Below are 13,077 nucleotides of genomic sequence, written 5' to 3' on the forward strand. Positions count from 1 at the left end.
TAAAGAAAACAAAAATCCTCACAACTGGACCAATAAGCAACATCATGATAAACAGAGAAAAGATTGAAGTTGTCAAGGATTTCATTTTACATAGATCCACAACTGATGCCCAGGGAAGCAGCAGTCAAGAAATCTAATGATGCGTTGCATTGTGCAAATCTGCTGCAAAAGATTAAAGTGTTAAAAAGCAAAGATGTCACCTTGAAGACTAAGGTGCACCTGACCCAAGCCATGGTGTTTTCAGTTACCTCATATACATGCAAAAGCTGGACAATGAATAAGGAAGACTGAAGAAGAAATGATGCCTTTTTAATTATGGTGTTGGACTGCCAAAAGAACGAACAAATCTGTCTTGAAAGAAGTACAGCCAGAATGCTCTTTAGAAGCAAGGATGGCGAGACTTTGTCTCACATACTTTGGACATGTTATCAGGAGGGTTCAGTCCCTGGAGAAGGACATCATGCTTGGTAATGTAGGTCAGTGAAAAAGAGGAAGACCTTCAATAAGATGGATTGACAAAGTAGCTGCAACAATGGGCTCAAGCACAACAATGGTTGAACATCTCCAGCATGCTCCTACCTCAGGATCTTTGCACTTGCTATCCCCTCTGCCTTACCTGCACTTCCCCCAGATATCCACATGCTCACTTCCTTCAAGTTCTTGCTCAACTACCTTTTCAGTGATGTTTTTCCAGACTACCATATTTAAATTTGCATTTCTTTTCCTTGTCCCCACATATACATTCCCAACCCACTTTCTTGCTTTATTTTTTTCCTACCGTTTGGTGATATCCAACAATATATATTTTATTTAAAAATTTTCTATCTTTACTAAGTCAGTTTCATGATGATGAGGATTTTTTTATGTTTTGTTCACTGTTATTACCTGCATCCTTGGCTCCTAGAACTTGCATCTGTCACAAAAGACGCACTCAAATATTTTTGAGTGAATGGGAAGATTCGACTAACCTCTTAGGGCTTGCTTCTTGGCTCATAAGAAGTTTTATTTCACAAATAAGAAATGTCTACTTTGTTCTTGAATAATGACGAGCATCTAAGTATGGTTTTCTCTTAAACACTTATTAGGTCATAGGAAAAGAAGAAAGATTTACGTGCCAAGTATCTTGCATCCAGTAATAGATGATATTTCTTACTCTTCACTAGTACAAAAATGATCTGCATTTTTTTCTTCTTCTAGTATTAGGTTTTTGTTATGGTCAGATTTATTGAATTAAATAAACCCATGCATTCTATGTTTTTTCCCTGATGACCAAACATATACAATTATTTTAAGACCATCTATCCATCTTAACTCATGGAATCACCGACCACAAAGAAGAAAGGGCTAATAAATAGGCTCACATATGTAAGAACGTTGCTATTTTGATGCTTTTATTATGACCATTTTCTAACAATTACAAAATGAGGAAGAAAACAAGAAGGAGGATACCATTATGGGAGTAAAATAAGCCTGTCTTTTACATCTCAATTAGCCCCTATTAATTTGCTTCCAGAAAATGGGAATGGAGAAGGAAAATGTATGTTCTGCAGTTCCTTGTGTTAATAATATAGCATTTTTCATTGTAAAGTTAGTTTTTTGTATTTTCCATTGCAGAAAATAGTCAACTTAGAGCACACCTGTCATATCTGAAGCTTCATTTCTTTATATAATTGTTAGTTGCACAGTATATTTTACTACTCAACTCTAAGAAGTCACTTGGCTTCAGATTTGTTCCTTGTTCTCGCAGCTGCTTCCTTGTTAAATCGTTCCTCCCACTTCAGACAGTAAATGCAAGAGATGAGAGGTGATGTGTCTCAGAACCTATAGTTAATACACAAGCAGTCATTGTTAATATATGTTAAATACATGCATGCAGCTCCTGGAAAATGCCTCCTGTGCTTTGAAAATAGCCTGTTTGGAAGCCCCAACCGAAAGTATGGAATGCTTTATAAATAAAAATGTTGGAAATGTGGTAGTTTTTCCAAGAAACTAAGTCCCTAGAAGGAAAAAAAAAAAAAAAAAAAAAAAAGGACTAGGTTGATACATGGACCATATGAATGAAGAATGCAAGCACAAATTGTTAGCCACCACCTAAGTGTTAGCGTCTCTTTGGTTGTGTTGTTTGTGGTGCCAGTAAGTAAGTGCTTTATTCTTCTGGAAGAGAAGTACTGTGTACTATAATGTCTATAGATTTTAGTATTGGATTCAGCAATTTATACAGGTTTATATATAACATGGTACACACATGCAGGCATGCATAAATACATGTATATAGGTATATATTAATATCTCATATTTTTTAATTTAAAAAATGGTTGGGATTGCTAGTGAAGCAAGTTTGTGAAGAAGGGGAGAATGGGATTTTCCCTTTCAAACTAGAGAAAGAGGCAATGGTTATGAGGTGCATTGTACACTGAAAGCATTGAAGTGGCAAACCTGGCTTCGTTCTTAATAGCTTTGACACTTGAGGAAATTTCTTATGTACAAGATGAAGAGATTGGACTAAACTACATCATGTCTAAGATTCATTGTACTTCTAAATTTTATGCTCCAGATGTTTAAACTGAATTTATTTTTACATTTGTTTCCTGAGTATCTATGATATTCGGTAATGTTCATTGGGTATTTACTATGTGCCAGGTTACCTAAGTGCTTTATATCTATTAACTCAAGTAATCCGAATAATAATTCTGTGATGTAATATGGAGTGAAAGAGTAACTTGCCCAAGGTTATCCAGTTGGTTCTAAGTTGAGAGGCTGAGATTTTAAGTTCAGATTTTAACCTGGAATTTACAGATTCCAGCTTTAACCATTATACTACACTCCCTCTTGTCATCCTGTTAGGCAGACACCGTGTGAAGCACTAGGGAAACCTCTGAGCAAGTCACGAAGCATCAGAGGCAAATGGGAGTTCTTTATTCCCAAGGTTCTTTTTCTTTTTTTTCTTCTATATATAGACAGTCCTCTCTGTACTCTCAGTTCGCTATAAATGGCTGAATTTTTTTCCCCCAAGACTTAAATATTACTTTAAATAGTTAATTTCTTTAGAGACCTCATTGAGAAACATACAAGTTTCACTAAATGCTGTCTCACTCTTTTTAAATATTTTAAGAATCTTCATTTAAATGCCTTAGATTTGCATTCAGAAATGCAATTTTCATAGCCAGAAGCTTTTTTGTCAACCCACCCAACCTCTGTATTCAAATCTTTGGGAGATAAATAGAAGCTTATTTTGTCATTGACTTTGAGTTATTTTCTGCATATTTTATTTTTAATTCGACGGTAACTCTGTACTTAGATCTAAAACTAAAAATCTTCAACTCCTTTAAATATCTGAATATATTAGTTAACTTTAAGGTCAGTCAAGTATAAATTTTTCAGTGACATGAATGATTATGACCGGAGTTAGCATAATAGCTTATTAGAATAAAGAGTAATGGAAACACACATATACCATAGCCTTTGTTTCCTTTTCATTTGGATCAATCTGTTATGTTCTCAGTAATCTGAATCAAATCAAGTACTGTGATAACCTGTAAACATGAATTTGCCAGCAAAAATTCGACAGTGTTGCATCTGGGATTTGATTTTATTCTTACAAGTTAATAAGTTAGCCTGTCACTGTTTTATGATTGCTGGCAGAAGACATGAAATTCCTAGATCAGAAACAAAGGATTTATTACTCCCAGCACTGCAAGCAGCATGAACACCAGCATATTTGCATCAATTCACCTTGCCCCCAAGTCCCACAAGGATGATGCAGTGTGGGCCACATGGATGCCATACATCTAGCAGGTTTACACTGAGCTTTTACAGCAAGTAGTAAGCAAGCCTCCTCTTGGTCTGCAGGGAACCATTACCTCACCTTTCAAGGTTACCAGCTGTATGAACAACACTGAGAAATGGCCTGGGTCAAAGAGTGGTCAGGGCCTCGAAGTCTTGGCACACACAGCAAGAAATATAGGAGCACAAGAAGCCCAGGGAGAACTATGTCTCCTAACAGACAGATGTAGTTCACTGCAGTAGAAAGGCAAGGTCTACAGCTGTGTCCTTGTCCTAGCTCTGTAGCAGCATTCAACATGCCTTTCTGAGATATCTCTAGGTTCTCTCATACAGACAATGAAGTAGTCAGATGACTTGAAAAATATCTACCCTTTCATCCAGATACTAAGTGGTTTTTACTTTTCTGAAAACCTTCATTTAAAGTTAAGACTTAAAACTTGCCTAGGGCTATAAATTGAGCCTCAGTGGATTTTTATATAATCAAGCAACAAAAACACAATATGGCTGATTGCCCTCAACTGAAGAGAAGACGGGTCATAGCTGTTCCATCAAGGTTGTCCTTTGAAATGTTAAGAGAAATATATTTTAGAAAATGCAAACACAATTGTAAATGCATGACTTTAAGAAATGTTGCCTCATTTTCTTTATGTTTATTTGATAACCATAAACAAATGATTGGCTAAGGCATGAGGATGTTGGAAAAATTTTAAGAATTACTATCTCTATGGAATGTCTGGGATAACTTTAGAGATATTTTAGATTTACTGCATTATATGAGATAATTTTTTTCAGGAACAAGTGAATAAAAGCTCCTTGTTGCTTTTTTAAAGAGTATTTTATAGATTTTATTTTAGATACTGGGATGATTTCTGTGAATACACAAGTTTGCTAAGTAGTTCTATGTTTACATTAGCTTAGTTTGTTGAAAACTTCTTAAAATAGGTTTAGCATCTCCCTTTTACCCCTTGAAAACTATGCTGTTGAAAGACCTAATAAAAATATAAAAGATTCTTTAGAGGGAAAAGTGTTAAATGATTTCAATCCATACAAAGTGGCAAAATTGCAAAACATAGGTTTGGAGAAATCAACAAGCATGCTATCATCATTGATTGTTAAAATTTGGATTCTACACAAATTAAACTCTATTTTTGGCTAATTTGAATGTAGAAAGACATTATTCCAGGTATACAGGGATTTATTTATATTAACATCATCCAAAAACACAGAATGTTCTGGCACTGATAGGCTGTGGTAGCATAGGTTTTAAAGTATTTTAACACATAAAAATATATAATGCAAGCAAACCTTAGCTACCCAGAGCTCTCTGGAAGATTATATATGGCTTCATTTGTTCATTCCTTCAGTACTGCTTTATTGATCACCTACCTTGTGAAAGTTTATCCACTGAAGACAATCTTGAGAAGAGAGAACTATCGTCTCTGCAGAAGTCAGTCCGGTGACAGAGACAAAACAAAGGCCACACAGGGTGGTAGGTAAAAAGACAAGGTACTGGACACAATTAGGGAATTTTAGACGACATACTCCCCTGATGAATTAGGGCTTTAAGTCCTGAGCCTTTTCATTTTAATTCTTTTTAGTAGGTATTGTTTGCTTGCTTGTTTGTTCTTTGTTGTTTTGTTTGGTTGGCTGGTTTAATGTATAAACCTGGCCTTTTCTTTAAACAGAATAGAAATTTTACTCCAAGCTTATAGGCGCTTGAGGGAGCTTACTGAAGTCTGGCTATCTAAAAAGAAATGCTCAACCTGCACTGGGCATACTCAGCTCCTATGCGCAGGTGAAGGGCGAGGGTACAGAATGCGTAATAATAACAACAGCTTGACATTAATTGAGCGCTTACTACGAGCTAGGCACTTTGAAAAGTGCACTATGTATGTTATCTAATTTAATTCTCATAACTGTCAGGTAGTTCCTATTATTATCCTCGAGCACAGAGGTTTAAGTACCTGGACTACTGGGCTGGGAGTTGAGATGTCTGAACTTTTATGGGCTCCGCTGCTTGCTGTGTGCCTTTGAATATTCCTGAGTATCAGCTGTGGGGAAGGTCAGCTTGTTAATACATATACCAGGACAATGTCTAAAAATTCTGTTGAGTTAGCTAGTTTTTCATTTTATGTACAGTCTCTCATGATTAAAGACAATTATGCTGGGAGTGAATGTGTTTGATTTGCTAGTCCTGCCAAGTGACGTGGAGTCAATGTGCAGTAGGCATTGTGTAACCCAGAGCCCTTAAACTCATTTGCCCATAGGGGTCAGTCAGGTAATACAAGTAAATGAAATGGATAGCTAGGGCCTGGCACACTGGAGAGTGCAGATACCTTCTAAACAGGCAGCCCCTATTCAGAGCCACCTGATTGCTACCACAAGGGAATGCAGATCCAGTGGTGGCAGAGTTTCCAAATCTTCTAGAGAAACTGGAAATTCTGACTTTTAGAGTTGGTCTATAGCCATGAGACCTATCTGTAGATGTGGTCCACCAGCTGCAAGTGGTGCTCTGAATTAAGTAGTCCTTGCAGACTAATTCCATAATAATGCTTTCTTCTTTCATGGCTTACTAATTGTTCTTTGCTACTTCAATGTATATAAGTTCCCTATGGAAGAGCGCTCAAACTTGGCTACCTATTAGAATCACCTGAAGAGCTTTTAAAAATACTGTTGCCTAGACCACACTCATACCAATGAAATCAGAATCTCCAGGGGTGGGACCTAGATATTGATATTATTTTTAAACTTCCCAGGTGATTCCAGTGTGCAGTCACATTTAAGAACCAGTGCTCTCAGACCTTGATACTCAGTGTGGTCCTCAAACCAACACCATCAACATCAGGCTTGTGGGAAATGCAGAATCTCAAGCCCTATCCCAGACCTACTGAGATAGAATCTGCGTTTTTAACAAACTCTGCAGGTGATTCCTGTGAACGTTAAAGTTTGAGAAGTGTTGCCTAATAACCATCAAGTGACAGAGTGAACCTCACTTTTAAATCTTGAGACAGTGACTCTCAACCACTGCTACACTGGAATCACCAGGGACCTTCAAAAAGGTACCCACATGCAGGCTTACGCCAGGAGACTTAACTGATCTGTAGTGACTCCTGGACATTAGTATTTTTTAAAGTTGTCACCAAATGAGCGTAATATGTTGCTGGGGTTGAAACTGACTGATTGCCTTAATGAGGTTTTCCTCGTTTTACAGTTTTATGAACTTGTCTTCGGCCAGTAAATCTCTCTAGTATAGAGTTATATGATGATCACTTCAGATTGAAAAAGGCACTGAGAGCATTTTGCCTGCTACCAACACAGTGTTAGCCCCTGTATTCTAGATCTGAATGTTTTCTGATTATTTATACTAAATTAACTCTTCAGCTACCACTAGCTTTTAAACGGGTAGCCCTTTAGTCTGTGGTTCTCAATCTATCGCTACAGAAAAATCAGCTGGGGAGCTCCTAAAAAATAAGGATTCCTGGATGCATCTACCTTTACTGTGTTTTCACAGAGCTCAATAGATACTTCTAATGAAGGGAAGGGCAGAATTATTGGTCCAGTCTCCCAGACATGGACCCATCATCAGCCAAAGAATTGGCTCAGTTAACAAAGTATCTTACCTGAGCAAGTGTCTTAACTTGAGGGAACATAGACACCATCTAGAATAAATGAAATTATATCACCTTTACCCCCATGAACTTTAGTTTCTTCATCTGTAAAAAGGAGATAACACCTTGCACGCTTTCATTGTGAAAGCAATGTCGTCTCTGAATACTTCTCAAAGCCTGTTCCTCCGAGGCAAGTCTTCAGACAGAAGATTTTCATCTCAAGTGGTGTACATCAGGACCTTGACTCCCCATTCTCGAACTTTTACCCAAATTAGAGCAGTCTTTAATTTTTTTTTTTTTTTTTTTTAATGAACTAGTTGTATGCCTTCCACTCATATGAAGTAGGCTTTACCATCAAGACCAGGAAGTACCCCCAACAAGCCAAATGATACTGATTGTCATGAAAATTAAGTTTTTTTTTGTTTTTTCCCCCAAGCCAACTAAACAATCCAATTGAGCCATTCAGTTTATTCAGCTTTGTGGGACATACTAGAGACCTAATTCATGTGGCCACATCTGTTATTTGTTTAAGAGCTTCATTTATCAGCATCATATAGGAAGTAGCAGAAGTTAAAAACTAACCCCTATAGAGCCCTTTAAGGAGCACTGGTGGCACAACAGCTAAATGCTAGGCTGCTAACCAAAAGATTGGTGGTTCAAGGCCACTGTAAAGATTATACGTAGAAAACCCTATGGGGCAGTTCTACGCTATCACGTGGGGTCACTATGAGTCAAAATCAACTCCACTGCACCTAACAACAACACAGAGCCCTTTGAGGTAAACAGACAAAGCTTGTCTGGAAGAGGCAACTGTTGAAAAGCTATGGCTGCATGGAGATCTGGAAGATCTATATCTCAGTAAAAGCACATCTGTATGCAGCACACTTGTAGTCTATTCACAGAACACCTGTACCAGAAGCTCTATGGAGCCCCATCAGGGCACACCGTGGGAATAGGGCTTTCAGCACTGCTTCATGTTTCATTGTTTAACCTCCACATAAGTCCTCATGTATAGAAAAGTTAATCAAAGAACTCTAGGGTTGGCTGCTGTTCAAATATTTGTGCGTATTTAAATCTGCTTCTTTCTGGATGGGAAGAATACCTCAGACTTCCAACATTACATGAATATCGTGACAGACATACCTGGGTGGCACAAACAGTTAAAGTGCTTGGTGATTGGAGTCTACCTGAAAACACCTCAAAAGAGAGGTCTGATGATCTGGTTCCGAAAAATCAGCCATTGAAAACTCTACGGAGCACAGTTCTACTCTGACACACATGAGGTCGCCATGAGTCAGGAACTACTGCCCGTAACTTTCTTTTTTTAAATGCACACAGGTTACACTAAACACTTATCTATGAAAAGGATAGATGAAATCCCTGCCTTTGTGGAGCTTACAATCCGGTGATATCTCAACTTCGTTTTATAAAAATGGATCAGATAACCCAAGAAACCATTTGAAGAAAATGATACGCTACTGAATCTCTTCTTACTGAGGTATTTTTAATAGTCCTTTTGGAGTCTATTTTGATAATAGTTTCTTACATTTTTTTTACCTGGTGTTCTGTTCTCTTTTATTGTTTGTGGAAAGGGATATATCTTTTGTGTCCATTGTAATAAACTTTAGATGGTGAGATATATTGAGAGATTGTGAATGTTTACTTACAAATCTAGAATTTTCCAGTAAATGCAACCTTAGAAGTTATCTCTCAAGTAGATACATGAGACCAAATGGACGGTTCCTGTCCAGAGGCAGGATGAGAAGGCAGGAAGGGACAGGAACTGTTTGAATGGACACAAGAGACCCAGGGTGGAAAGGGGGAGTGTGCTGTCACATTATAGGGATTGTGACTAATGTCACATAACAATACATGTATAAATTTTTGTATGAGAAATTAAAAAAAAAAGTTATCTCATCCATTCTCCTTATTTTGTGTATGAACTTTACCTTCTAAAGCAGTAAGTCAACATCTCTGCCTTCCTAACCAAGCTGCTTTAAAGCCTGATTTTTCCCACAGCTTCAAAGTGATGCAGTTTATTTGGCAACTGAAGATTTAAGGTCTGGTAGCCTCAAATACACCAAGGTGAACCCCTGAGACTATGGCCCCTGGATGCCCTGCTAACTCAGAACTAAAGCCACTCCCAGAGTCCACCTTTCAGCCAAAGATTACACAGACCTATTAAACAAACAATAAGACATGTGAGGAACGAGCCTCTTAGTTCAATCAAGTATACGAGATGGGCAACACCTGCCCAAGAACATAAAAGGGGGCAGGATGGGACAGGAAACCTGGATGAATGGACACAGGGAACCTGGGGTAGAAAACGAAAGGGGGAGAGTGCTGACACACTGCAGGGGATTGCAACCAATGTCACAAAACAATTTTTGAATGAGAAACCAATCTGCACTGTAAATTTTCACCTAAAACAAAATAAAAAAAACCCAAGCTGAACCAAGATATAAAAAATGAGGACTCATCATTTATCAATTTTAAAAATGTGAATTTATAAATCACAATTTAACTATTTTTGAATTAGCATGCATAATATTTTTAGCTAGTAATAAGCAGATACTTTCTGATATAACTTCCTGAGGGGATTTTAAGCTACTCATTTATGTCCTTTGTGGGTGGGTAATTCAATGAATATTTATCTTTAGAGGCAGCTCTGCCCTGTGAATACAGAGAAGCCTGGATAAGGAACTCTTCTCCTAGTGGGGAAGATCAGTAAGTAATTAGGCAACTGCAATAAAATTCCCTTGTTCTACTGAGGGTTATGCTAATCAGACCTAGTCGTTGGTATTTGGTGGAGTTTACTAACCTGATCGTTTCCTTCCCTTTATTATGACTAGTCAGAAATCTAATTAAAGCTGGACTACACAGGGCTAACTTTTTTGTTTCTAACCATAGTTCTCTTCTGCAGATTCATTCTTTCAACAGTGATTTGATTGGTTTCTACATGTCAGATAAAATTCCTAGCCACTGAGGATGCAGACTTACAAGGTATGGTCCTACCTCAAAGCACATATTGACTCGGGAGGGAAATTCTAATCAAAGCATTCTAAAGCAGAACTCATACCGTATTTCTTGCTCGTATTCAATAATGCAATACAGGTATATAATAAAAATGGTCAAAGAGAAAAATTAATAACAGACATCGTACTTTGATTTTAAGGTTTTCCTTACCTACAAGACCGAATATTAACCATAAAAATTCCTGACTCAAAATTAATCCTGCTAAATCACTCAAAGTTGCTAATATTTTCATTCCTCTTCTAAACCAGGTTTACTTAATTTTAAATTTCAAAAGGTATCATGACTGCAGGTGGGTGGAGGGCCAGAGACCACCCTGTGACCTTATATCAGTTGATCTCAGTAAAAGGGGGAAGGCAGGGTTCAATCATGTTAAGATTAGCCAATGGTTGATCTTCTGTTCTCCTTCCTCTTCTTTTTATAAGCGTCATTGTAACTAGCCTACTTTGAGCCATTTGCTTTTTTTGGAATCAGAATGGTCTCTTCATATGCATATAGAATAATTGCTCAGAACAAACCTTATGTTTCAATTTCTCTGAGTTTTGACTATTTTTAACTAAACGAAGTTTTCTACTCACAAAAATATTTAGTAAAACTAAATTCTTATTTTAGCTATTTAAAAATACATTGTAATTTGTTAAAAATGGAGTAAGAAACTGCATCAGTATAGGGAACGCTAGGAAACATAATAAATTTTATAAAGACTTTTGGCAAAGCAGTATACGACAATGCTCTTTTTTTTCCCGTAAATTCTACTGTAGTTCTGTGACCTCAGATTATTAAAAAACAAAGAAATAAAAACTCTCTTTATACAAAACTTCGGAATAATAAGCTGAGAGAATTCTATAAATTCCTCTGTTACAAATTAATTTCTATGCATTATTTCACCTAAATATCAAAATTGAAGTGAATTTTCACTGTCCTAAATTGGACCTTCTTTTTGGCTCACTTTCAAACCAAGAAGACACAGATTCCTTTGGTCTCTTTTATAACAAATTTTAGCTGAATTCAATTGCATTCTCATTATAGCTGGTTTTACTACCCTAAAATGGTGATGGCCAAGGTGAATTGCTAAGTTCAGGGAAATATAAACTTGTATCTATAGGCTCTAAATATATTATTGGTATTCTCTCAAGGTACTGTATTTGGAAGTTAATTGACAAAATAAACTGGTCTTAGATTTAAAGTGCATTTGCAATAGCAAAAGGACAGAAGTAAGAGCTTGAGAATATCTCTTCCTTCATGCATTTATTTATTCATATTTAGTACTATAAGTTACATTTTGTTTCCCAAAATAAAGACATCTTAATGAACATGAGCTCTGATTTAAACTACCATCCTCATACATAATGCATAGGTATGAACCTCCAACAATCTTAAGACTATCTCAGGGTGTAAAAAAAAATAAGAAGAAAATAATAAATTTGGCCACAAAACAATTAAATCTTACATGGGAAAAAATCCTGTAATATTAAAAGGCATATGTCAACTCAGGAAATTTTTGCAATATTTGATAAATAGAACTTATATTCAATTAAAATTAATGGTAGATTCTTTTTCCATTAAGAATATGGGCAAATAGGAAATTACCAAACATTTACCAAAAAGGTAATGTAAATTACCATAGCATGAAAAAAATTGCAAGTAAAAATAGGAAGCTATACTTTATAATACCTGGACATTACTTACTAAAGCACACCAAATAATAATAAATAAATAAGGCAATATGATACAGTATTCATGGTGTGTAAATTTGGTTTGTAAATTGGTAGAAGCTTTTTGGGGGGCAGTTGGTAAATTTTTTTTCTTTTGAAATGTTCATGTTCTTTAAACTAGTATAATTTCTCTTAAGGAAAGCAACATCAGGGGATACTTACATAAATGGATGTTTATTATTTGTGAAGGAGGAGACGTGGATGGATATAAGTGGTTGAAAGGAAATTTGTCAAAATATCAATAATGGTTATCACTGACTTTTCAGTTATATTCAACAAATTTTTATTTGATGGCCACACTATAAGCAAAGTACTATTCAAAGCACTGTGGATACAGAGGTGTCCAAAGCAAAAATCCCTGTCTTTGCAGAGCTTACGTTCCAGTTGGGTCTGAAATTTTCATGCCTTTTATTTTATTCCATATGCTTTTCTGTATTTTCCAAATCTTTTTCCAGTGAATATACTTTCTACAAATCAGAATCGACTTGATGGCAACAGGTTTGGTGTTTTGTTTTTTTAACTTTCTTACATTATCAAAAGTAAATGTCACTTAATTCTAGTTAAAAGAAGAACAACATTTGTTCTATTTAAACATATATGAATTAGGGATGAATTTTGAGAAAGAGAAAATATATCAAGAGACTTCACCCCAGATCATAATGAGATCCTGAGTTATATTCAATATTTCTACCATTTTCAATATATACTACATCTGAGAGTAGGAGTAGACGGGAGGAAGAATTAGGGTTATCCAGGGGTAGGTGCTGTATTGTGGCACAATTACCTGTTAAACTTGAGTGGTAATACTCAATCTTTTATAAGTGCGGCAGAATCATGTAGGGCACAAAATAAAAAGCAGATTGCTCAAGAAATTGTGATTCAGTAGGTCTGGGACTGGGCCAAACCCCTGTGTTTTTATCAGGCTCACTCAAGGCACT

General features: G+C 36.4%; 1 long non-coding RNA gene across 1 annotated transcript; it reads left to right on the forward strand.

Annotated features, from left to right (window-relative positions):
* Positions 1-5,023: 5,023 nt before the first annotated feature.
* LOC111822033 (uncharacterized) lies at positions 5,024-10,724 on the forward strand. Its single transcript, XR_002825319.1, has 3 exons — positions 5,024-5,272; positions 8,730-8,889; positions 10,315-10,724. It is a non-coding gene; the product is annotated as an uncharacterized LOC111822033 (long non-coding RNA).
* The last annotated feature ends 2,353 nt before the right edge of the window (positions 10,725-13,077 follow it).

This window comes from Trichechus manatus, unplaced genomic scaffold (assembly GCF_000243295.1).
Source record: "Trichechus manatus latirostris isolate Lorelei unplaced genomic scaffold, TriManLat1.0 scaffold00121, whole genome shotgun sequence".
Classification (NCBI taxonomy): Eukaryota; Metazoa; Chordata; class Mammalia; order Sirenia; family Trichechidae; genus Trichechus; species Trichechus manatus.